Source organism: Pseudophryne corroboree, chromosome 4 (genome assembly GCF_028390025.1).
Source record: "Pseudophryne corroboree isolate aPseCor3 chromosome 4, aPseCor3.hap2, whole genome shotgun sequence".
NCBI lineage: Eukaryota > Metazoa > Chordata > Amphibia > Anura > Myobatrachidae > Pseudophryne > Pseudophryne corroboree.
In genome coordinates this window covers 562,337,334-562,361,304 of record NC_086447.1, presented here as the reverse complement: position 1 = coordinate 562,361,304, position 23,971 = coordinate 562,337,334, and the positions used below count along the sequence as shown (strand labels likewise).

General features: G+C 45.8%; 1 long non-coding RNA gene across 1 annotated transcript; it reads left to right on the top strand.

Moving 5' to 3' along the window:
• Nucleotides 1-4,607: 4,607 nt before the first annotated feature.
• LOC134911606 (uncharacterized) lies at nucleotides 4,608-22,671 on the top strand. The gene is made up of 4 exons (XR_010176707.1): nucleotides 4,608-4,749; nucleotides 19,142-19,424; nucleotides 22,079-22,131; nucleotides 22,220-22,671. It is a non-coding gene; the product is annotated as an uncharacterized LOC134911606 (long non-coding RNA).
• The last annotated feature ends 1,300 nt before the right edge of the window (nucleotides 22,672-23,971 follow it).

The window sequence follows — 23,971 nt, the reverse complement described above, 5'->3', positions numbered from 1 at the left end:
CCTCTCCCTGAAGATGGGTCTCACCACTACCCCATCGCCCTTGACCCCTATCTGGCAGAACCCTATGTTTCCTCCTGGATTTTCAACTGCGAGATTCCGTTTATGGATAACGCAGGGCTTCAAATTCCCGACCAACTTTGCCGATCGGGGTCAATGGCTGTCCCTACCTGACCTCCAACAAAAGACCCCTTCGTACCCACTTAATCCCTTCCAATTTTTACAAATCCGCCACTTCCTAGGTTCTCTCCCCTCCTCCGCCTTGCTTCGCGTCCTCACCCCGTTTGAAAGTTTATGCATTAATTCTCACCTCTCCAAAGGCTTAATCTCCCAACTTTACTCCCTTTTACTAGATTCTTCCCTTCCCCCCTCCCGGCCCCACGAGCTCGCATGGGAACGTGATCTTGGGCCCCCGCCAGAGAGTGAGGATTGGGAGGACATGAGACTGGGGATTGCTAAATGCTCTATTGCTACTGCCTTTAAGGAAACGGCCTACAAAGTTTACTACCGTTGGTACTACACTCCTGACTGACTTAACAAACTCTTTCCGTCTTCCTCCCCTAATTGCTGGAGGAACTGCGGGTCTAGAGGCACTATGCTGCACATATGGTGGACCTGCCCGTCCATTGCTTCCTTCTGGAACCTAGTCCACTCCCTCCTCAATTCGCTTTTGGATTTCCCCGTGCTGAAAGATCCCTGGATCTTTTTGCTATGTTACCCTCCCCCGATGCTCAATAAATTCTCCCAAAAACTGGCCACACATATTCTAACGGCGGCAAAGTCGCTGATAGCTCTTAACTGGAAGAACCCCTCCCCACCCTCTCTCCCGTCCCTTAAAACTAAAATTTGGCACATTGCCTCAATGGAAAAGATTACATATTATCTCCACGACCGGGTCACATTTTTGAGCAGGTCTGGGCCCCTTGGCTCGCTGCTGAACGTAGATTTCCACCCCCCCCCCTCTTGCTCCTAGCTTCCTCCGCAGACCCATGGGCATTGCCTACTGCTCCTCCTCCATGCCTCCCTCCTCCTCTTTTCTTCTCTCCCTCTCTCTCCTCTTCCTTCTCTTTTTCTAATCTTCTCTCGTCCCCCCCTTGACCTCCCTCTCCCTCTTTCTTCCGATCTTACTATTTCCAGGATATATACTGTACACAGATTATACCGTGGTTCCCCCCTCCCCCCCTGTCCCCTTTCCCTCCTCCCCTCCCCCCCCCCGAATTTCATACTTGATTGTTACTGTTCTTTCTTTTTTGATAAATCTCACTGTTTACTTTAAAATTTGTGGTTTTTGCTGGACGTTGGTTCTGATGGCCACTTGTCCCATGTGTCCATGTAATGTTTTCCTATTATGTTTAACCACGTATAAATAAAGAATTTAAAGAATAAATAAATGCTCATTTGACCTCATGCTGTTAATCATTGAACATTCAACGAAAGAAGTTAATATGTTGAAGGACAAGATCGCATCTTTTGAGGCCATGCATAAGGAGAGTCTTAAGAAGGACACTAATACCAATTGGTATGATAAATTGAATGGTCAACTCCAAACATACAAACGTGAACTTGTGAAGTTCAAGAAGGAGAAGAGAAACAAAGTGGATGCTGACTATGAATTTAATGCAGTGTACCAATGGACTAGCAATAAAGGAAGAGGCGAGCAAAGGAAACCATTCTTTCGTAGGAACAGACCTAGATTCTCGCAGGATACCGACTCATCTACTGAAAGGGTATTATCTTTGAGTGAAATTGAGGATACTAGTGGCAATTCTGGGGCCACACGCCCTTTAGGGGTGACAACAAGGGCAATAGAGGGAAAAGGCAGAGGAAATACACGAGGCGGGGAGGTCAAACAAAAAGGAAGGGGACGTGGAAAAAAGCCACCAGTAGCAAAACGAACTTAGTGGTGAATCTATCATCTTATGCCCTCAGCAAAGCCGAGAATGATGTGCTAGCACGAGGGTTATCTTTTGTGCCATCTGTCCCATTCGGTCAATTCCAATGGCTTGTAGAACAACAAGCTCTCCATCGACAATTAAAACTAAAATAATTCTTTGCTAAAAATACTAACATCGCTGATAAAGCTCCCTCAGGTATTCCACCTCAATTACGCAAGATACTACCACGTTCTACGTTTGACCCGCAATCCTTTAATGCGAGTATTAAGACGTTCATGCGACTTATGGAAGTTGAGGTGCAGACGACAGTGAATACCCTATCCCCTATGAGGTATATTCTAAGTAAACAGGAGCATCTAGCACTTAAGAATTTATCCCAAAATCAACAATTGGTTTTTCGTCCAGCTGATAATGGGGGTGCCCTGGTAGTACAGGACCTACAAGATTACAAGGCTGAAATTGAAGCACAACTTGAAGATCGCAATACATATCAACGACTACCTGGGGACCCAACGATGAAGATCAAAAATGACTTACAGATGATTTTGAAAGAAGCCTTAGACAAAGGACAGATTACACAGGACCTAGTTACAATCCTTATTCCTGAATTCCCTGTGGTACCGCTCCTATATACAACCCCAAAAATTCATAAATCCATGCAAAAACCACCGGGGCGTCCCATAATAGCCGCAAGAGGATCATTATTGCAGAATACATCTATATATTTAGACTCGTTGTTCCAGCCGGCTATTAGGGCGCATTCCCGATACCTATTGGATACTCCATCACTACTCCTAAAATTGAGGGAATTACCTAAACTACAGGGAGAAATATTGTTATGCAGTATTGACGTTAAAAGCTTATATACTGTAATCCCGCATGAGATGGGGTTACAATTTACATACAGGTTCTTGAAGGATAATGTGAACTATATGGGACCGGACTTGGACCTTGTGATGGATTTACTCCGACTTATACTCACTTGTAATTTTTTCATCTATGATAACAAGTTTTACTTGCAGCGTATTGGCTGTGCGATGGGGTCGAGTGTGGCCCCATCGTACGCCAATATGTTCATGTTTAATATCGAGCAGGATGTATTTTTCTCATGTCCACAGGTTGCTAGTCATATCGTATTTTATACGCGTTTCATAGATGACCTGCTGATAGTCTGGCAGGGGCAGAAGCAGGAATTAATTAACCTACTGGAAAACCACAACTTATGTGATGGTCCAGTGAAATTCACACACAATATCTCTGACGAGTGTGTGAATTTTTTGGATGTATCCATTAGTATATGTGAGGGTATTATCCAAACAAGCTTATACACTAAGGACACCGATAGGAATAACTTGTTGCACTATAATAGTGCCCATCCTAGAGCGCTTGTTAGAGGTTTACCTTATTCACAAATGTTGCGGATTAAACGTATTACATCCGATACAAAGCTAGCAGAACAACAGATCAATGCCTTGATTGATAAATTCCTTAGCAGGGGGTATCAACTTAATACACTATTGGAAGCTAAGGAAAAAGTATTACAATACCCGGAGCATGTTAATGTGAAAGATCGGGAGTCACAGAGTATATTACCTTGGGTAAATCGATACAACCAAGCTAGCCCTAATATCACCAAAAAAGTAAAAAAATTATGGCCCATTATACAATCAGACCCTGAGCTGCCACTTGCTACCACCAGAATTATGCCTTGCCATACCAGGGGTAGAAGCCTCCGGGATATACTGGTTAAAGCTGATATCTCTAGGATACAGGGACGTGATGCGCCTAGTGAGGGACGGCAGAAATTGGGTTGTATACGTTGCACGTGTACTACTTGCCAATTCATGTTGGCAGGCAGTACATTTAATCATCCGTTATCTGGTAAAAAAATACAACATTCGTTATCAACTTACGTGTAACACGAAATTCACGGTATATCAAATCATTTGCCCATGTGGGAAATCCTATATCGGGAAAACTGAACGCAGTTTTAAGGAAAGGATGACTGCACATAGATCTGCCATTAGGAAAGCACTGTCTACAGGTAATAGCGAACAACCTGTGGCAAGACACTTTATAGCAGCTAGGCATAATTTGACATCAATCCGATATAGGATGATAGACCACGTACCCCCCAATATACGGGGCGGGGGGGGGGGGGGTAATAGAGGTCTGAAACTTCTGCAAATGGAATCCCGGTGGATCCACCGTATGGGTACACTAACACCTAGGGGTCTGAATGAGCACTTGGGCCTTAACAATTTCCTGTAATTGTAGTTATATGTCCAGCTATTGTTGTACATGTATCTTAGGTTAGTGAGTCTCTACATGTGTCTATATATTTGTTAGGGGCTGGGCTACTATCTATAGATTTTTCCAGGAGCCCCGTTACAAGCATGTAGATGTTTAAGGTCTGTTGACTCGACTTATAATACACATATATATATACAAGATCATATATGTATTTCTACCTTGCAGTAGTGAATCGATGCAACCCAATGTGGCATTCAATGTTTAAGTATAGATGCTGTATACAGCCACTGTATTAGGATATTACTCGCTAGTTGAGTTATATACAGTAGTAATATGTTGCCCCAAGTAGATAGTAGATCCTTATTTCATGTTTAGGTTAGATTAGAGTGTCTATGGTGGTTATTCAGTTTGTGTACGTCATGTAATTACACAGTGTCGTTTATTTGTATCTGTTTCACAGTTTCTATGACAACAGGGCGATGTGTCATCTGGTGCGCCGTGTTGCGCGCTTGACGCGATCACATCATCGCTTGGAGCCGCCGGGCCAGGTGCGTGGTCCCGCTACCGGAATGGCGCCATTCACTGATGGGTGTGGGGATATAAGGTAAGAGTCTGTGTTATGTCTGTATTAAGCCTGATGAAAATGCCATATTAAAGGCATTGAAACGTTGCAAATCCATTTGATTGTATGTGAATTTCTCCCGACTGGAGTGCCGCACCTACCAACTGTTTCTATCTTATCCTGTGAGGGCAACCAGCAAAGTAACAAGTCAGCTACAATGTGGAGTGCCGGTAACACGTATTTATATATATATATGCCCTGACGAAAAAGCTGTCTGCTTTGAAACGTTGGCAACAACTTGCAGTGTCATGTCTCTTTTGTTCTGAGTGCCGCCGTTCAAGACTGGTATATTTGGGGAGTTGCTATACTCTCCTAATAACGGAAGGCAAAAGACGGAGTAATCCTATTATGCTGAGAGTGCCGGGCCACACGCGATAGATATATATATATATATATACTCACACACACACAGTGGCCGAAGTGGAAATTTTGTAGTGGGGGTATGGAAAAGTGAAGGTTGTAATTATGGAAAAAGGGGGCATGGCCACTCAAAAGGAGGCATGGTCACTGAAAAAGGGGCATGTCCATAAGTGTAGTGTACCACACCATATACACATTATGTACCACAATAGTAGGACCCCTTACGCTATCTAGTACTGGTGCCTCTTACACATTATCACATACGGAATGAGCCAAAATTCACACTATGCCACACAGAATGAGCCAAAAATCCCACAGAATGAGCCAAAATTCCCTATATGCCACACAGTATGAGCCAAATTTCACATTATGCCACATGGACTGAGCCAAAATTCACAATATGCCACACAGTATGAACCACAATTCAGAAACAGGGAGAGAGAGTGACAGCAGTGACAACAGGGACAGAGAGTGACATAGGGAAGCAGGGGAACATTAACTAATAAGATGAGCAGCGGAGGTGCAGAGGGGGCTGTGCAGAGGTGTAGTTGGCGGTGGTGAGTGGCGGCGAAGGAGATCATGGGCAGCGCGGTGAGGAGATCATGGGCAGTGGCGGTGAGGAGATCATGGGCAGTGGCGGTGAAGTCCCTCTGAGTCTGACAGCCGCCATTTGAAATCTGCTGCGAACCGGTAGCCAATCAGGAGCGGCAGGGGGGTGGGGGAAATCAGTGCTCGAAGTGCGAGTATGCCATACCGGCCCACTTTTAGCACTGTATATATCACTGGCGTTTCTATAATGGGTGCAGTGTGTGCGGTGCACATGGGCCCCAGATTCCAGAGGTGGCCCACACCGCACACACTGCACCCATTTTTTTAATATTCACCCCTCCAGAGTCCCGCGCCGACATCACCGGCACTGTTTTTTCTCTAACGTCCTAGTGGATGCTGGGGACTCCGAAAGGACCATGGGGAATAGCGGCTCCGCAGGAGACTGGGCACAAAGTAAAAGCTTTAGGACTAGCTGGTGTGCACTGGCTCCTCCCCCTATGACCCTCCTCCAAGCCTCAGTTAAGATTTTGTGCCCGAACGAGAAGGGTGCAATCTAGGTGGCTCTCCTGAGCTGCTTAGAGTAAAAGTTTAAATAGCTTTTTTATTTTCAGTGAGACCTGCTGGCAACAGGCTCACTGCATCGAGGGACTAAGGGGAGAGAAGCGAACTCACCTGCGTGCAGAGTGGATTGGGTTTCTTAGGCTACTGGACATTAGCTCCAGAGGGACGATCACAGGCCCAGCCATGGATGGGTCCCGGAGCCGCGCCGCCGGCCCCCTTACAGAGCCAGAAGAGTGAAGAGGTCCGGAAAATCGGCGGCAGAAGACGTCCTGTCTTCAATAAGGTAGCGCACAGCACCGCAGCTGTGCGCCATTGCTCTCAGCACACTTCACACTCCGGTCACTGAGGGTGCAGGGCGCTGGGGGGGGGCGCCCTGGGACGCAATGAAAATACCTTAAATGGCTAAAAATACATCACATATAGCTCCTGGGCTATATGGATGTATTTAACCCCTGCCAGTTTTCCACAAAAAAGCGGGAGAAAGGCCGCCGAAAAAGGGGCGGAGCCTATCTCCTCAGCACACAAGCACCATTTCTCTATCGTCCTAGTGGATGCTGGGGTTCCTGAAAGGACCATGGGGAATAGCGGCTCCGCAGGAGACAGGGCACAAAAAGTAAAGCTTTTCCAGATCAGGTGGTGTGCACTGGCTCCTCCCCCTATGACCCTCCTCCAGACTCCTGTTAGATTTTTGTGCCCGGCCGAGAAGGGTGCAATTCTAGGTGGCTCTCATAAAGAGCTGCTTAGAGAAAGTTTAGCTTAGGTTTTTTATTTTACAGTGATTCCTGCTGGCAACAGAATCACTGCAACGAGGGACAGAGGGGAGAAGAAGTGAACTCACCTGCGTGCAGGATGGATTGGCTTCTTGGCTACTGGACATCAGCTCCAGAGGGACGATCACAGGTACAGCCTGGATGGTCACCGGAGCCGCGCCGCCGGCCCCCTTGCAGATGCTGAAGTAAGAAGAGGTCCAGAATCGGCGGCTGAAGACTCCTGCAGTCTTCTAAAGGTAGCGCACAGCACTGCAGCTGTGCGCCATTTTCCTCTCAGCACACTTCACACGCAGTCACTGAGGGTGCAGGGCGCTGGGGGGGGGGGCGCCCTGGGAGGCAAATGAAAACCTATTAAAAGGCTAAAAATACCTCACATATAGCCCCCAGAGGCTATATGGAGATATTTAACCCCTGCCTGTATTCACAAAATAGCGGGAGACGAGCCCGCCGAAAAAGGGGCGGGGCCTATCTCCTCAGCACACGGCGCCATTTCCTCTCACAGCTCCGCTGGTCAGGACGGCTCCCAGGTCTCTCCCCTGCACTGCACTACAGAAACAGGGTAAAACAGAGAGGGGGGGCAAATTTAATGGTAATATCTTGATATATATAAAGCAGCTATAAGGGAGCACTTATTATAAGGCTATCCCTGTCATATATAGCGCTTTTTGGTGTGTGCTGGCAGACTCTCCCTCTGTCTCCCCAAAGGGCTAGTGGGTCCTGTCTTCGTTTAGAGCATTCCCTGTGTGTCTGCTGTGTGTCGGTACGTGTGTGTCGACATGTATGAGGACGATATTGGTGTGGAGGCGGAGCAATTGCCAAATATGGGGATGTCACCTCCTAGGGGGTCGACACCAGAATGGATGCCTTTATTTGTGGAATTACGGGATAGCGTCAACTCGCTTAAGCAGTCGTTTGACGACATGAGGCGGCCGGACAATCAATTAGTGCCTGTCCAGGCGCCTCAAACACCGTCAGGGGCTGTAAAACGCCCTTTGCCTCAGTCGGTCGACACAGACCCAGACACAGGCACTGATTCCAGTGGTGACGGTGACCAATCAACCGTATTTTCCAGTAGGGCCACACGTTATATGATTTTGGCAATGAAGGAGGCGTTACATTTAGCTGATACTACAGGTACCACTAAACAGGGTATTATGTGGGGTGTGAAAAAACTACCTATAGTTTTTCCTGAATCAGAAGAATTAAATGACGTGTGTGATGAAGCTTGGGTTGCCCCTGATAAAAAGCTGATAATTTCAAAGAAATTATTGGCATTATACCCTTTCCCGCCAGAGGTTAGGGAGCGCTGGGAAACACCTCCTAGGGTGGACAAGGCGCTAACACGCTTATCAAAACAAGTGGCGTTACCTTCTCCTGAGACGGCCGCACTTAAAGATCCATCAGATAGGAGGATGGAAAATATCCAAAAAAGTATATACACACATGCAGGTGTTATACTACGACCAGCTATAGCGTCTGCCTGGATGTGCAGTGCTGGGGTAGTTTGGTCAGAGTCCCTGATTGAAAATATTGATACCCTGGACAGGGACAATATTTTACTGTCGTTAGAACAAATAAAGGATGCATTTCTTTATATGCGTGATGCACAGAGGGATATCTGCACACTGGCATCACGGGTAAGTGCTATGTCCATTTCGGCCAGAAGAGCTTTATGGACGCGACAGTGGACAGGCGATGCGGATTCAAAACGGCATATGGAAGTTTTGCCGTATAAAGGGGAGGAGTTATTTGGAGTCGGTCTATCAGATTTGGTGGCCACGGCTACAGCCGGGAAATCCACCTTTCTACCTCAAGTCACTCCCCAACAGAAAAAGGCACCGACTTTTCAACCGCAGCCCTTTCGTTCCTTTAAAAATAAGAGAGCAAAGGGCTATTCATATCTGCCACGAGGCAGAGGTCGAGGGAAGAAACAGCAACAGGCAGCTCCTTCCCAGGAACAGAAGCCCTCCCCGGCTTCTACAAAAGCCTCAGCATGACGCTGGGGCTTCTCAAGCGGACTCGGGGACGGTGGGAGGTCGTCTCAAAAATTACAGCGCGCAGTGGGCTCACTCGCAGGTAGATCCCTGGATCCTGCAGATAATATCTCAGGGGTACAGGTTGGAATTAGAGACAGATCCACCTCGCCGTTTCCTGAAGTCTGCTTTATCAACGTCCCCTTCCGAAAGGGAGACGGTTTTGGAAGCCATTCACAAGCTGTACGCTCAGCAGGTACCTCTTCTACAACAAGGTCAAGGTACCTCTTCTACAACAAGGGAAGGGGTATTATTCCACTCTATTTGTGGTACCGAAGCCGGATGGCTCGGTAAGGCCTATTCTAAATCTGAAGTCCTTGAACCTGTACATAAAGAAGTTCAAGTTCAAGATGGAGTCACTCAGAGCAGTGATAGCGAACCTGGAAGAAGGGGACTTTATGGTATCCTTGGACATCAAGGATGCGTATCTCCACGTTCCAATTTACCCCTCACACCAGGGGTACCTCAGGTTCGTTGTACAAAACTGTCACTATCAGTTTCAGACGCTGCCGTTTGGTTTGTCCACGGCACCTCGGGTCTTTACAAAGGTAATGGCCGAGATGATGATTCTTCTTCGAAGAAAAGGCGTATTAATTATCCCATACTTGGACGATCTCCTAATAAGGGCAAGGTCCAGAGAACAGCTAGAGATGGGATTAGCAATATCTCAAGAGGTGCTAAAGCAGCACGGATGGATTCTGAATATTCCAAAATCCCAATTAATGCCGACAACTCGTCTGCTGTTCCTAGGGATGATTCTGGACACGGTTCAGAAAAAGGTTTTTCTTCCCGACAAATGGTCAGGGTCGCATCTTCAGATGCACCTGCGGATAACCCTGTCTCCAAGGACAAGGGTATCTCTTCTGTGGTGGTTGCAGAGGGCTCATCTATTGGAGGGCCGCAGATTCGGCATACAGGATTGGATCCTGGTGACCACGGACGCCAGCCTGAGAGGCTGGGGAGCAGTCACACAAGGAAGAAACTTCCAGGGAGTGTGGTCGAGCCTGGAAAAGTCTCTTCACATAAACATTCTGGAACTAAGAGCAATCTACAATGCTCTAAGCCAGGCGGAACCTCTGCTTCAAGGAAGACCGGTGTTGATCCAGTCGGACAACATCACGGCAGTCGCCCATGTAAACAGACAGGGCGGCACAAGAAGCAGGAGTGCAATGGCAGAAGCTGCCAGGATCCTTCGCTGGGCGGAGAATCACGTGATAGCACTGTCAGCAGTGTTCATCCCGGGAGTGGACAACTGGGAAGCAGACTTCCTCAGCAGACACGATCTTCACCCGGGAGAGTGGGGACTTCATCCAGAAGTTTTCCACATGCTAATAAACCGTTGGGAAAGACCAATGGTGGACATGATGGCGTCTCGCCTCAACAAAAAACTGGACAGGTATTGCGCCAGGTCAAGAGATCCGCAGGCAATAGCTGTGGACGCGCTGGTAACACCTTGGGTGTACCAGTCGGTGTATGTGTTTCCTCCTCTGCCTCTCATACCAAAGGTATTGAGAATCATAAGGCAAAGCGGAGTAAGAACGATACTAGTGGCTCCGGATTGGCCAAGAAGGTCTTGGTACCCGGAACTTCAAGAGATGGTCACGGACGATCCGTGGCCTCTACCTCTAAGACAGGACCTGCTTCAGCAGGGACCGTGTCTATTCCAAGACTTACCGCGGCTGCGTTTGACGGCATGGCGGTTGAACGCCAGATCCTAAAAGGAAAAGGCATTCCAGAAGAAGTCATTCCTACCTTGATTAAGGCAAGAAAGGAAGTCACCGCGAAGCATTATCACCGCATTTGGCGGAAATATGTTGCGTGGTGCGAGGATCGGAGTGCTCCGACGGAGGAATTTCAACTGGGTCGTTTCCTACATTTCCTGCAATCAGGATTGTCTATGGGTCTCAAATTGGGATCTATTAAGGTTCAAATTTCGGCCCTGTCAATATTCTTCCAAAAAGAATTGGCCTCAGTTCCTGAGGTCCAGACTTTTGTCAAAGGAGTACTGCATATACAGCCTCCTGTGGTGCCTCCGGTGGCACCGTGGGATCTAAATGTAGTTTTAGATTTCCTCAAATCCCATTGGTTTGAACCACTAAAAGATGTGGATTTGAAATATCTCACATGGAAAGTGACTATGTTACTGGCCCTGGCGTCTGCCAGGAGAGTATCTGAACTGGCGGCTTTATCTTATAAAAGCCCTTATTTAATTTTCCATTCGGATAGGGCAGAGCTGCGGACGCGTCCGCATTTTCTCCCTAAGGTGGTATCAGCGTTTCACCTGAACCAGCCTATTGTAGTGCCTGCGGCTACAAGCGACTTGAGGACTCCAAGTTGTTGGACGTTGTCAGAGCTTTAAAAATATACATTTCAAGGACGGCTGGAGTCAGAAAATCTGACTCGCTGTTTATACTGTATGCACCCAACAAGTTGGGTGCGCCTGCTTCTAAGCAGTCGATTGCTCGTTGGATTTGTAACACAATTCAACTTGCACATTCTGTGGCAGGCCTGCCACAGCCTAAATCTGTTAAGGCCCATTCCACAAGGAAGGTGGGCTCATCTTGGGCGGCTGCCCGAGGGGTCTCGGCATTACAACTCTGCCGAGCAGCTACGTGGTCAGGGGAGAACACGTTTGTAAAATTCTACAAATTTGATACCCTGGCAAAGGAGGACCTGGAGTTCTCTCATTCGGTGCTGCAGAGTCATCCGCACTCTCCCGCCCGTTTGGGAGCTTTGGTATAATCCCCATGGTCCTTTCAGGAACCCCAGCATCCACTAGGACGACAGAGAAAATAAGAATTTACTTACCGATAATTCTATTTCTCGGAGTCCGTAGTGGATGCTGGGCGCCCATCCCAAGTGCGGATTATCTGCAATACTTGTACATAGTTATTGTTAACTAATTCGGGTTATTGTTTTGGGAGCCATCTTTCAGAGGCTCCTCTGTTATCATACTGTTAACTGGGTTTAGATCACAAGTTGTACGGTGTGATTGGTGTGGCTGGTATGAGTCTTACCCGGGATTCAAAATCCTCCCTTATTGTGTACGCTCGTCCGGGCACAGTACCTAACTGGAGTCTGGAGGAGGGTCATAGGGGGAGGAGCCAGTGCACACCACCTGATCTGGAAAAGCTTTACTTTTTGTGCCCTGTCTCCTGCGGAGCCGCTATTCCCCATGGTCCTTTCAGGAACCCCAGCATCCACTACGGACTCCGAGAAATAGAATTATCGGTAAGTAAATTCTTATTTTTTTCCTCTCAGCTCCGTTGGAGGAAGGCTCCCTGACTCTCCCCTGCAGTCCTGCACTACAGAAACAGGGTAAAACAAGAGAGGGGGGGCACTAAATTGGCATATTAATATATACAGCAGCTATATTAGGGAAAAACACTTATATAAGGTTATCCCTGTATATATATAGCGCTCTGGTGTGTGCTGGCAAACTCTCCCTCTGTCTCCCCAAAGGGCTAGTGGGGTCCTGTCCTCTGTCAGAGCATTCCCTGTGTGTGTGCTGTGTGTCGGTACGCTGTGTCGACATGTATGAGGAGGAAAATGGTGTGGAGGCGGAGCAATTGCCTGTGTTAGTGATGTCACCCCCTAGGGAGTCGACACCTTACTGGATGGTCTTATGGAAAGAATTACGTGATAGTGTCGGCACTTTACAAAAGACTGTTGACGACATGAGACAGCCGTCAATTCAGTTAATACCTGTACAGGCGTCTCAAACACCGTTAGGGGCTATAAAACGCCCGTTACCTCAGGTCGATACAGACACTGACACGGACACTGACTCCAGTGTCGACGGTGAGGAAACAAACGTATTTTCCAGTAGGGCCACACGTTACATGATCACGGCAATGAAGGAGGTTTTGAACATTTCTGATACTACAAGTACCACAAAAAAGGGTATTATGTGGGGTGTGAAAAAACTACCCGTAGTTTTTCCTGAATCAGATGAATTAAATGAGGTGTGTGATGAAGCGTGGGTTTCCCCCGATAAAAAACTGCTAATTTCTAAAAAATTATTGGCATTATACCCTTTCCCGCCAGAGGTAAGGGCGCGTTGGGAAACACCCCCTAGCGTAGATAAGGCGCTCACACGCTTATCAAAACAAGTGGCGTTACCGTCTCCTGATACGGCCGCCCTCAAGGAACCAGCTGATAGGAAGCTGGAAAATATCCTTAAAAGTATATACACACATACTGGTATTATACTGCGACCAGCAATCGCCTCAGCCTGGATGTGCAGTGCTGGGGTGGCTTGGTCGGATTCCCTGACTGAAAATATTGATACCCTGGACAGGGACAATATATTATTGACTATAGAGCATTTAAAGGATGCATTTCTATATATGCGAGATGCACAGAGGGATATTTGCACTCTGGCATCAAGAGTAAGTGCGATGTCCATTTCTGCCAGAAGAGGATTATGGACGCGACAGTGGTCAGGGGATGCGGATTCCAAACGGCATATGGAAGTATTGCCGTATAAAGGGGAGGAGTTATTTGGGGTCGGTCTATCGGACCTGGTGGCCACGGCAACGGCTGGAAAATCCACCTTTTTACCCCAAGTCACCTCGCAGCAGAAAAAGATACCGTCTTTTCAGGCTCAGTCCTTTCGTCCCCATAAGGGCAAGCGGGCAAAAGGCCACTCATATCTGCCCCGGGGCAGAGAAAGGGGAAAAAGACTGCAGCAAACAGCCTCTTCCCACGAACAGAAGCCCTCCCCCGCTTCTGCCAAGTCCTCAGCATGACGCTGGGGCCTTACAAGCGGACTCAGGCACGGTGGGGGCCCGTCTCAAGAATTTCAGCGCGCAGTGGGCTCACTCGCAAGTGGACCCCTGGATCCTGCAGGTAGTATCTCAGGGGTACAAATTGGAATTCGAGACGTCTCCCCCTCGCCGGTTCCTGAAGTCTGCTTTACCAACGTCTCCCCCCGACAGGGAGGCGGTATTGGAAGCCATTCACAAGCTGTATTCCCAGCAGGTGATAATCAAGGTACCCCTCCTACAACAGGGAAAGGGGTATTATTCCACGCTGTTTGTGGTACCGAAGCCGGACGGCTCGGTGAGACCCATTTTAAATCTGAAATCCTTGAACACTTACATAAAAAGGTTCAAGTTCAAGATGGAGTCACTCAGAGCAGTGATAGCGAACCTGGAAGAAGGGGACTATATGGTGTCTCTGGACATCAAGGATGCTTACCTCCATGTCCCAATTTGCCCTTCTCACCAAGGGTACCTCAGGTTTGTGGTACAGAACTGTCACTATCAGTTTCAGATGCTGCCGTTTGGATTGTCCACGGCACCCCGGGTCTTTACCAAGGTAATGGCCGAAATGATGATTCTTCTTCGAAGAAAAGGCGTCTTAATTATCCCTTACTTGGACGATCTCCTGATAAGGGCAAGGTCCAGAGAACAGTTAGAGGTCGGAGTAGCACTATCTCAAGTAGTACTACGACAGCACGGATGGATTCTAAATATTCCAAAATCGCAGCTGACTCCGACGACACGTCTGCTGTTCCTAGGGATGATTCTGGACACAGTACAGAAAAAGGTGTTTCTCCCGGAGGAGAAAGCCAAGGAGTTATCCGACCTAGTCAGGAACCTCCTAAGACCAGGCCAAGTGTCAGTACATCAATGCACAAGGGTCCTGGGAAAGATGGTGGCTTCTTACGAAGCGATTCCATTCGGCAGATTCCACGCAAGAACTTTTCAGTGGGATCTGCTGGACAAATGGTCCGGATCGCATCTTCAAATGCATCAGCGGATAACCCTGTCTCCAAGGACAAGGGTGTCTCTCCTGTGGTGGTTACAGAGTGCTCATCTCCTAGAGGGCCGCAGATTCGGCATTCAGGATTGGGTCCTGGTGACCACGGATGCCAGCCTGAGAGGCTGGGGAGCAGTCACACAGGGAAGAAATTTCCAGGGCTTGTGGTCAAGCATGGAAACGTCACTTCACATAAATATCCTGGAACTAAGGGCCATTTACAATGCCCTAAGTCAGGCAAGACCTCTGCTTCAGGGTCAGCCGGTGTTGATCCAGTCGGACAACATCACGGCAGTCGCCCACGTAAACAGACAGGGCGGCACAAGAAGCAGGAGGGCAATGATGGAAGTGGCAAGGATTCTTCGCTGGGCGGAGAATCATGTGATATCACTGTCAGCAGTGTTCATTCCGGGAGTGGACAACTGGGAAGCAGACTTCCTCAGCAGACACGATCTTCACCCGGGGGAGTGGGTACTTCCCCCCGAAGTCTTCCACATGATTGTGAACTGTTGGGAAAAACCAAAGGTGGACATGATGGCGTCCCGCCTCAACAAAAAACTGGACAGATATTGCGCCAGGTCAAGGGACCCTCAGGCAATAGCTGTGGACGCTCTGGTAACACCGTGGGTGTACCAGTCAGTGTATGTGTTCCCTCCTCTTCCTCTCATACCAAAAGTACTGAGAATCATAAGAAGGAGAGGAGTAAAGACTGTACTCGTGGCTCCGGATTGGCCAAGAGGGACTTGGTACCCGGAAATTCAAGAGATGCTCACGGAAGACCCGTGGCCTCTACCTCTAAGAAGGGACCTGCTCCAGCATGGACCATGTCTGTTCCAAGACTTACCGCGGCTGCGTTTGACGGCATGGCGGTTGAACGCCGGATCCTGAAGGAAAAAGGCATTCCGGATGAAGTCATCCCTACCCTGATCAAAGCCAGGAAGGATGTAACCATACAACATTATCACCGTATTTGGCGTAAATATGTTGCGTGGTGCGAGGCCAGGAAGGCCCCTACAGAGGAATTTCAACTGGGTCGTTTCCTGCATTTCCTGCAAACAGGACTGTCTATGGGCCTCAAATTAGGGTCCATTAAGGTTCAAATTTCGGCCCTGTCAATATTCTTCCAAAAAGAACTGGCTTCTGTTCCTGAAGTTCAGACGTTTGTCAAGGGAGTACTGCATATACAGCCTCCTTTTGTGCCTCCAGTGGCACCTTGGGATCTCAATGTAGTTTTGGGATTCCTAAAATCACATTGGTTTGAACCACTCACCACTGTGGACTTAAAATATCTCACATGGAAAGTGGTAATGCTGTTAGCCCTGGCTTCAGCCAGGCGTGTCTCAGAATTGGCAGCTTTATTCTATAAAAGCCATTACCTAATTTTTCATACGGACAGGGCAGAATTGAGGACTCGTCCTCAATTTCTCCCTAAGGTGGTTTCAGCATTTCACTTAAACCAGCCTATTGTGGTGCCTGCGGCTACTAGGGACTTGGAGGATTCCAAGTTGCTGGACGTAGTCAGGGCCCTGAAAATATATGCTCTCATACAATGTAGCTACTATTGCTGTTCTTGTAAATTGTAGCTTGTAAACATTGCTGACTCTCATACAATGTAGCTACTAGTGCTATTTCTTATAAACTGTAGCTTACAAGCATTGCTGGCTCTATTATAAGGATGTATCTCTGTTAATCGGGCGGCCGGTTTCTAGTGCATACCTGCATCTCATATGATCACAGCCTACAAGGTCATACAGGGCTGTGATCATAATACATTTAATCTAATTACTCTCCAGTATTAATCAGTACTATCAGAATAATAAACGAATAGAAAATACTACTGACACAGAGAGATTATAATGAAATAACAGTGGTATGCACGGTTGCTAAAAATACATACAATCACTCAGATGGGATGGGAGTATAATGGTTGATATATACAGGCTAATTTATTAAATAGCTTATAAGACAATACACTAGACAAGTTGGGAAAGATATCCCTTGATTAATATAGAAAGGATGACGTGTTAATCACAGACAACTGGATAATATACAACAAAATCTAGCTAATTAATAACTGCAGCATATAAGAATATAATTGCAAGTAATTGTGGTTATTAAGGGCAATTAGTGGAGGAAATATCTCCCCTGCATGAAAGATTAACAGAGACACATCCTTATAATAGAGCCAGCAATGCTTGTAAGCTACAGTTTATAAGAAATAGCACTAGTAGCTACATTGTATGAGAGTCAGCAATGTTTACAAGCTACAATTTACAAGAACAGCAATAGTAGCTACATTGTATGAGAGCATACTTTAAACTGTTGCTAAAGGACAAACAACAATACTGGTAGCCTGTTATATTTACTAAAAAGCTGTTTATAGGACAACACTAATAAAAGACACGGATACTATGTTATAAGCAATATAGCCTTTATTGAAATAATACTTTGAGGGATCACCATTCGGAAACGAGTAGTTTTTTATTATCACATTCTGTTTTTCTTATTCACACTATATTTTAATATTTCACCAATTCCTTAAGAATTTTAACGTATATCCAATAAAGAATAGATATTTTAAACAAATAATTAGTGGTAGAGTGCGTCCAAGAAAATGCTTCTTTCTTCTTTTTTCTTTGGTACCCTGAAAATATATGTTTTCAGGACGGCTGGAGTCAGGAAATCTGATTCGCTGTTTATCCTGTATGCACCCAACAAGCTGGGTGCTCCTGCTTCTAAGCAGACGGTTGCTCGTTGGATTTGTAGTACAATTCAGCTTGCACATTCTGTGGCAGGCCTGCCACAGCCAAAATCTGTAAAAGCCCATTCCACACGGAAAGTGGGCTCATCTTGGGCGGCTGCCCGAGGGGTCTCGGCTTTACAACTTTGCCGAGCAGCTACTTGGTCAGGGGCAAACACGTTTGCTAAATTCTACAAATTTGATACCCTGGCTGAGGAGGACCTGGAGTTCTCTCATTCGGTGCTGCAGAGTCATCCGCGCTCTCCCACCCGTTTGGGAGCTTTGGTATAATCCCCATGGTCCTTTCGGAGTCCCCAGCATCCACTAGGACGTTAGAGAAAATAAGAATTTACTTACCGATAATTCTATTTCTCATAGTCCGTAGTGGATGCTGGGCGCCCATCCCAAGTGCGGATTGTCTGCATTACTTGTACATAGTTATTGTTACAAAAATCGGGTTATTGTTGTTGTGAGCCATCTTTTCAGAGGCTCCTTCTGTTATCATGCTGTTAACTGGGTTCAGATCACAAGTTGTACGGTGTGATTGGTGTGGCTGGTATGAGTCTTACCCGGGATTCAAAATCCTTCCTTATTGTGTACGCTCGTCCGGGCACAGTATCCTAACTGAGGCTTGGAGGAGGGTCATAGGGGGAGGAGCCAGTGCACACCAGCTAGTCCTAAAGCTTTTACTTTGGCTATTCCCCATGGTCCTTTCGGAGTCCCCAGCATCCACTACGGACTATGAGAAATAGAATTATCGGTAAGTAAATTCTTATTTATTTATTTTTGTGAGAATTTTGTTGGAAGTAAACAGCAGACACTAAAGGCCAGAAGAATTTCCTCTTAGCAACATGATGCTCTTAGCAGTCATTTGAATAACCAATAGAATTGTCTTATTGAAAGTTCCCTCCCCATTCGTTGTTTTCTTATAGTGTCCCCTAGTAAAATGGCTATCCTTTTCTCCAGCTCTGAAACAGAGCATGTGCACTTCATTCAATTTTTTCAAAATGCGATAAAACCACTGAAAAGTAGATCGCAATTTTATCGCATTTTTGGGCTTTTATTGCAATCACATTTTCGATTAAAAAATTATACATACTTTGAAAAAAGTCACGAAAAGGACACGATAAGTGAGGGAAAAAAATGTAGAAACTTTTCGCATTTTTGATACATCAGCCCCAATGTCAGTAACTCACTGCGTGTGCTGCATATGTAGATAGATAGATAGATAGATAGATAGATAGATAGATAGATAGATAGATAGATGTGTAACCAATGCTGCAGGGGTGTGTTTAGTGATGTTGAGGGTGTATATGTTATACATAGAAATATACTAGGTTATTGGACCCAGCATATGCTGGGTCACTTCAGTCTCCGACAACCCACTTTGCCCCATCCTGCCCTCCACTCTGTCTGATATGTTCTGCATTGTGCTGCCTGTCCCCTCCCCATCTCTATGTTCTGTGTCCCCCAACTCCCCCTCCCCACCTGCAGCCCACAGCAGGAACAGCAGGACAGTCCCTGAAAAACGTGATCTAATTATTGTACATAAAATTAATTGGTCTGTTTGTTTATTTGTCTGTCTATCTGTCCAGTTATGCATTTGAACACCCCTGCATGTATTGGGATGAAACCAGTTAGATCCTGCCCAGGTTTAAGGAGGAAGGGTTAGGGTCCCAGTTGGACCTCACAGCAAAATGCACCGGGCACAACTTTGACCCAGGGAGCCTGTTCTGGAGCTTCCACTGGATGGATTTGGAAGAAAACTTCACAGAATGGAGACATTGCATCCTAGAAGACATACTGTACTAGGGGGTTCGGTTTGGTCGGATGTGCCATTGGTGTACGCTGGTGTCGCACATTCCAATAAAATCTAATGTGAGTTAGTAAAATATATGACCATTTATCCTTATTTCGTATTCTGATCGCCCCTTCATTTGCATACACCCACTTGGTGTGTCTCACTCTGAGTCAGAGTATGCCTTTCAGGTGAAACCAGACACTCTATCCTGACACCTTGTGAATGCAATGACTGTGGAAGCCAGACCCTGTGAAGTGTGTGTTAAACAGATATTCTGCTAGTGAATTATGCAACGTGATAGTGTCACAAGAAAATCATTACAATAAACTACACTGTGCCATCACTTAAATACCTTTTGAAATATATATATATATATATATATATATATATACATAAGATGACACATGGATTTGAACGTCTAAAAAGTGATTTATTTATAAAAAGAATAATTTGTGACAGTTTAAAAAGGGCTCAGTTAATAGTATTATCTCTACACATATAACATATAAGACAAAACAAACATAAAACATAAAAACAAACCCTGTGGGTACACTTGTTTCGCGGTTTACCCCACTGGGAAATCAATTCCCCTCAGTTATAGCAAAGTCTCAATGGGTTGCACTGATATGTGAAAGTGCTGATGTCCAGTCTGTATTCATAGAAAGCAGTATATAGATGCAGGGTTTAAACAGCAATGTGATAGGTCAGGAGCTCTCCTACCATTTTTAAAGCACAGTCCTGTAATAATTACCCTGTTATGTATATATATATATATATATATATATTTCAAAAGGTATTTAAGTCAGAATATATCTGACATTCATTTACAAATGCAAACTTGGTGTGCGCTGAACCATACACCATTTGTACGTGCCCTCCTGTAGTGGGTCTGTGTAATGCACCCACCAACAGTTCATAGCAGCCACTAGTTTGCAAGACAGTGGAACGGAATAGCGCAGTTCTTAACAAACACCCCTTTTTTTATACTGTGCCATCACTCTCTGGCTATAAATAACAGTGATTATTAGTAAAAAAAAAAAATGCTAATGTTTCAAAACTGTCATAGTATAATATAGAAAGGTATGATGTGTGCAATCCCAACACCCCGTGAAATACCGCGACCACCGGCTGAAATCCCCACTCGAGTGGTGGTCCACACCACCACCGAGGGGGAATATAACCCTGTGGTGACCAAAGGTTGCCAACCGGGCCCGAAGCGTGGTGAGCAAAGTGAGCCGTGACGGGACACACTGCGCTCACCGCCCGTATCCCGGCTGTATCATACTGATCCCGCTGTCACATACTGAAACCATATTTCCAAGCATTTATATATACAAAACATGGCCAGAATAGGTCCCGCTTCTTAACTGCCCAAGCCTAGGGATGGTCATCGACCACCAATGATTCCCAATCATCAATGGTTTATTGCTGATGTCGAATACTTTTGTCATTGATGGGAGAGAACCAGATGGTTTCCCTCTATCGATGGCACAGCATAAACAAATATTTTATTTATTTATTTATTTTTTTGCAATGTGTCATGACTCCGAGCATACCCCCGCCCCTGACACCCACAAACCCCATCCCCGGGCTATGACGGGCCCATGGGTCATTCACTGAATAACAGGGATGACCATCGATGACTGAAACCATTGATGGTCTCCCATAGCATAGTTGGTGACCATCGATGGTCACTCACAGTTTCGATGGTGAACACATGGATGGCCATCCCTACCCAAGCCCTGTCCCAGTCCACTCTGGTATGCTAGAACAGGTGTTTTAAAGTTTTAAAGAAATATGTAATTTACAAATGTATATTTTCCAATACAGCACCAGAAATAAAACAGTAATAATACAATACCGGATAATAACAGACAGACTAAAGGTGCATACACACTTGCCAAGAAAGTAAATGACGTTGTTCATTTTCACCCTTCCTGCGTGGCGTTGTTTACTTTCTCTGCAAGTGTGTATGCCACTGCCGACGAGCGATGCGTGGCCCCGCGGGTCATTAACGACCCTTGCTGTCGGTCGTGCATGCAGCTCAATTTGGATGGTCGTTATATCGCTCAGTGTGTATGCACTGCCTCCGACCACCCGGCCCGGGAGGGGGAAACACTAGGCGCCACCGCTCATAGAGCACATCGCATAGTGTGTACCAGGGACGTGCGGTGAGCTAAAAGGCTGAGGAGGCACTGACTAGCACCAGAGCCAGATTTACATGCAATATATGAGCCAAAGCGTACATCTGGGCATTATACACAGGTGCAGCAGTATAAACTCTTGGAAATTTGGCGAGTTTTGAATAGATACACAGGGGAGGCACTGCCTCACCTGCCATAGACTTTTTACTCCAGAGTTTTGGCTATAAAAATGATTAGAATAATGCAAAGAAGATATTTCAAACATATTCTTTGTATTTTTCATATACTTTATACAATCAAAAGTCTGGTACAAATGTAAGTATGACAGGAAAGGCTCTGCCTCACCTGCCTCACCCCACCGCACGTCAGTGGTGTGTACCCACCATTGGAGGTAAGAGGGCCCTGCTTGTAGACTTTCAATCTATAGATCATTATGCCTGGGCTCTATTAACCCGGCGTCAGTCAGGTTGGGTCATTATGACCCCGGCAGTTTTCACTTGTGTGTATTTTTTTGTAATGTAATGCAACGTTGCCAAACTTTTCAGTAGCTGGAGTTAAGACCCCTCATTTCTTGTTTTTCACCACAGCTTAGTTGACGTGTGATTGCACAGGGAGATAGATGTGCGCAAACGTCAAAAAGGTAAATATGACCCAACCTTACAGTCGATGTTACAAGATCGAGCCAAATTAGTGTAGTGTTTATTGGTTATTTTATTTTTTATTTTTAGATTTTTCTTCAAAATGGTTCGTGAGGAACGTGAATGGCAACGTATTTTATATATTTTAGAGGAATCTGATTCAGCACAAAGTGACCATTCGACAGAAAGTGAGGTAAATGAAGATCACATTAGTATACGCAGCCAGCAGAGTGACACAGAGCAGGAGGCTTCTGACAGCGATGATGATAATATACCTCTGAGCGCACTACAGCATCAAATAAGTTCCTCAGTATCTAGTCATCCTCAGCAAGATTCTTCAAGCACAAACACCCGCCAGACTTCAGAAATCCAGGCATGAACATCACAATATGTTGGCAAAGACGGGACTGAGTGGCAAAAGCAACCTTTTCGACAGAATGTACGTACCCGGCTGGAAAATATAATTACACAGGTGCCAGGAGTACGGCCACAAGCAAAATCTGCTACATCAGAAATAGATTGCTGGAGCCTTTTTTTTTTTTACAAGTGTGCTGATATGCTGCAATAAAGTGATTAGCAGAAGACTTTGCATTTATTTCCCAAAGATCTCGTATTCACTTACACCAAAACGTAAAATTTATGTCAAAAAGTTTACTTATATCTAGTTTAATAACAGTGAGACTAAGGATGTCTATTTTTGTTAATTATTTTCATAGTTTTTCATAATAGTAAAATAATGGGGCAGATGTATTAACCTGGAGAAGGCATAAGGAAGTGATAAACCAGTGATATGTGCAACGTGATAAAGGCACCAGTCAATCAGATCCTAACTGTTAATTTACATATGGGAGATGATTGGCTGGTGCGTTTATCACCTTGCACATATCACTGGTTTATCACTTCCTTATGCCTTCTCCAGGTTAATACATCTGCCCCAAAGTTCCTAAGATGATGTCTAAGGTCTTTTATTTCACATAAATTACTTTTTTATGAGTCTTTTAACTAAAATATACAGATGGATTTACAAATCTTTGAAAAAAATAACAAATGTGGGGTTAAATATTTCAGGGTAATTTTGACCCACCTGACTGCCGATGTAACAATTTCCTACCGTACTGACGCCGGGTTAATGATATAGGGGGTAATTCTGAGTTGATCGCAGCAGGAAATTTTTTAGCAGTTGGGCAAAACCATGTGCACTGCAGGGGAGGCAGATATAACATGTGCAGAGAGAGATAGATTTGGGTGTGGTGAGTTCAATCTGCAATCTAAATTGCAGTGTAAAAATAAAGCAGCCAGTATTTACCCTGCACAGAAACAAAATAACCCACCCAAATCTAACTCTCTCTGCAAATGTTATATCTGCCCCTCCCCGCAAGTGCACATGGTTTTGCCCAACTGCTAAAAAATTCCCTGCTGCGATCAACTTGGAATTATCCCCATAGCCCAGAAAGTATCATAGCTTGTTGCCGCATATCACAGTAATAATATCTTTTCAGGACTATTTAATTTATTAGAGTTATTTTGCCAGGACAGCAGTTTAGATAAAGCCCATCACTACCACATTACTGGACCCGATTAGCTTACTGCGCCCACTTGTGTAAGCAGGGCCGGACTGCCGATCTGGCACTTCTGGCACATGTCAGAAGGGCCGATGGGCCGGTCCACTCAACAGAGAGCAGGGTCTTCTGGCTCTCTGGTTTGTCCCCTGCTGCCGCCGCCGCCCGTAGTGCCCCGTTGCTAAGCAATATGGTTGTGTGCCATTTGCAGTGTCCGCACGCCGATTTTGCGTCACACGCGTCCCCTTCCACATGCGCGCACACACGGATGCCAGGGACAAAA